Consider the following 3,251-nt stretch of genomic DNA (forward strand, 5'->3'; position numbering starts at 1 on the left):
AATGCCTCCTCTATTTCAAGTTACTTTTGGACTACATTCAAGCTATGTGGCAAAATCTCTTGTATTTGGGCTGTTTGATTTATGGAAGTGACTTTAGTGTCTGCAACTTTCACAGTTCATAATCAGCACCTTGTTTTGAACAACCTTTTTGCTTTTTACCACCAGAGTTAAGTGGTATGAAGATTATGAGTAAATATTGCTGTAAAAAAATCACAAGCAATCAGCATATTTTGCAGGAGTGTTACATCTTTCTTGCAGTGTGAGAACTTGAGAAGCTTCTATTCCTACATGAAGTTCTCACAGTCGTACATGATGTGAATGTCTACAAGATGAAATAGAGAAGTTGTTTTTTTACAAAAGCATCAGGTTCACTTTTTCAGAATAGGGATGTTTCTATTGGAGGGCAAATAGGAATACTGGATATGTTTTATAGGAGTGCCAAAACAAATACAGGAAAGTAAGAGGCTAAGTTTGAAAAGAGCCCAGTTCCCTTGAAAATACTATTTGTGAGTGCGCACTTAGACTTTTCTGCCAGGAACTGATACTGCCAACTGCCCAGATCTCCAACACAGTAGCAATTCACTGAGTAGAATAATTATTTCCTGATACACTGACCTTCTGCATGGCTTTTAGGGGCTGCTAAGCATTACATGCCTTATAAATTGCAAATGCTCTTTCTTAATGTTAAATGAGCACATTCACTGCAGTGTAGAAAGTTGCTGATTAAAGTAGTGAATTGATTCACACCTTAGAAGCTTTTGCAGAAGAACTGCTGAAAACATATATATTCTTAGAAAGATAAGTGAGATAGAGCGTTCCAGCATTTTACAGAGAATCCATCTGTTTCTTTTAGGTGCTTCACAGGCATCAGGTGGAGCCAAGCTTAATAAAGAATCAGCTTCAGCGGGGCCTGTTGCAGAAACATTCAGAGTTATTCAGGGAGAACTCAATAAAGAAATAGTGAAATCCACGCAGGGCGTCTTTCAGTTTGAATTGTCAGGTAAGACCATCACTTGTAAAATTCTCAAATGCTCACTTTTCTAGCAAGAGTCAGTCTGTATTTTCACATGTAAATACTTGTCTTTTATAACTGGTCTAGGAACAGGGACATCTTTGGGTGTGCTCTATAAGATGCTGCCTTTCAGAGCCAACTTCAGCACATGTGGGATTTACCCTGCTGCTGTTGTCACAGGGAGATGCTTTCTGCATCAGCAGCATGTGCTGCTCTTTTGGGGACTGTGGTGTGTTTTCCTGGTGTTTCATTTCTGCTGTGTCACCCTGCTGGCCGTGCTGCACAGGGTCAGCATGGTAGTTCTGTTCCAAACCCCTGCTGCCTCCAGCTCCACCAGCAGCCACTGCCTTGTCCCCTGACACTGTGGCACTGTGGGGCATCTGCTGGGGCTGACCTTGTCTGCACAGAGAGCGCGGGGCAGCTTCTGGCACAGCACCTCCAGCACGTCTAGCACGAAGATGGGAGAGAAAAGCAGGCGGGGGTAGCAAAGGGCAGGGCACATCAGTCCTTGTGGTGCTGCCACAGGTTCTCCCTGTTCCACTCAGGTGATGAAGGAGGCACTTGGTACCTTGACCTGAAAACCAGCAGAGGGAGTGCTGGGTTTGGGAAGCCTCCTGCAGCAGCTGATGTTGTGATGAGCATGTCGAGTGGCGACTTTGTGAAGATGTTCACTGGTGAGTAACAAACGGGTTTGGCAGAACTGAGGCAGCTACTGGTGGCAGGAAACATCTTGCTGATGGATGAGCTGACAGGCTCACCTCTCTTTGTGGTCTTGGAATTGGATGAGCTGTAGCTGGAAGTGCATGGCCTTTAAATTCCCTTCCAACGTAAGTCACTCTGTGAGTCCATGATTTTATAATAAAAATATCTACTGCTTTGTTCAGTAGCTATTGAACTTTTCAGAGCGTAGCTTCAGAAAGCATCCAGTCAATCTGTTGAACCTCTTTTCTGATGCTTTTACAGTAGAACTTGGTAGCAAAGTAACTACTATATGATATCGCAATCTCCAGTTCCTTTCCTTTTCCTGATGATTCTGTGTCTTCTTTTTAGGTAAACTAAAGCCAACCATGGCCTTCATGTCAGGAAAATTAAGGATTAAAGGTAACATGGCACTAGCATTGAAGCTAGAGAAGATGCTGACACAGTTTCATAGTTTCATAGTTTCATAGTTTCGTGCGGGTTGGAAGGGACCTTAGAGATCATCGAGTCCAGCCCCCGGGATTCGAGCCTCTGTGCAGCAGAGCGGCACTTCTACCACTTGCGCCACAGGGGGGATTCGAACTCCGGGCCCCAGTGTTGCAAGGCGGCGTCTTTAACCACTGCGCCACCGGGGCACATCAATATAAAGTCCTCTCATCGAGGACGTATCAGATATTAAACTGATAAGAACAGATACTACACTTGATCTTAGCCAAAAGGCCGAGAAGCGATACTAAATGCTAAACTGTGAGGGAGAAGCTGTACCAGCAGAACATCCAGCCTTTCTTTTATAATAGCAGTGCTACATTTTAAAACGATAATCTACTTTTTTCTCTTTTTTTGTGTGTATAACAACTGTGGATAAAATGCTGATCTGTTAGAGAAGATCTAATTTAGTTTTATTAAGACTGAAAGGTGTTTGTGATTAAACAATTCCTTCTTGAGAATACTTCTATTATGTAACTGGTGTTTTCCTTTCTTACACTCCTTTGGAGCAATGCAACACACCTGAAGTGGGTTTTCTTTTACATATTTGCTTGCATGCGTGCATGTCCCATAAGAAGTCTGGGAGGAGCAAATATCACCTTGCAGATCTTCACACAAACACACCCCCAGCCCAGACTGCCACAAACAAGGCAATCCCTCCCACAGCACCTGCATGCAGCACCAGAAGGTTTAAACTACAACATGTTTACAGGCACATCACCTTCCCTCTTTAGCATGGAAAGAATGGAAACTCATGAGAAAAAGCACAAATGCTCTCTAAGGGGACAAGAGCACAGATCCTCCTCCTGGTTCAAGAGCACGTGCAAAGCCAAGGTAGCAACCTCACAGTGTTGCCAACAGAACTGCTCAAAATGTAGGGCATTTTACTCCTAAGTATGTAGAGAATATTTCAAGACTTAGAATTTATTTTCTAGCTCGTGCAATGGTCAAATAGTTTATAGTCTTCAAAGCCTGTGCTCAAACAAAATTATTTGTGCTGTAAAGGTTCCATCCCTGTTGAATTCTGGTAATAATACAGAGAATGTTGAATTCA

The 3,251-nt window shown here is 43.1% G+C and overlaps 1 long non-coding RNA gene and 1 pseudogene across 1 annotated transcript; one reads left to right on the forward strand and one right to left on the reverse strand.

The window, feature by feature from the left end:
• The first annotated feature begins 544 nt into the window (after positions 1-544).
• Positions 545-2,293, forward strand: LOC146760240 (uncharacterized). Its single transcript, XR_014947382.1, has 3 exons — positions 545-1,000; positions 1,558-1,686; positions 2,063-2,293. It is a non-coding gene; the product is annotated as an uncharacterized LOC146760240 (long non-coding RNA).
• Positions 2,294-2,338: 45 nt separating this feature from the next.
• Positions 2,339-2,443, reverse strand: LOC146760241 (U2 spliceosomal RNA; annotated as a pseudogene).
• Between the last annotated feature and the right edge of the window lie 808 nt (positions 2,444-3,251).

This window comes from Coturnix japonica, chromosome 6 (assembly GCF_054131305.1).
Source record: "Coturnix japonica strain WE chromosome 6, WE-NBRP24, whole genome shotgun sequence".
Classification (NCBI taxonomy): domain Eukaryota; kingdom Metazoa; phylum Chordata; class Aves; order Galliformes; family Phasianidae; genus Coturnix; species Coturnix japonica.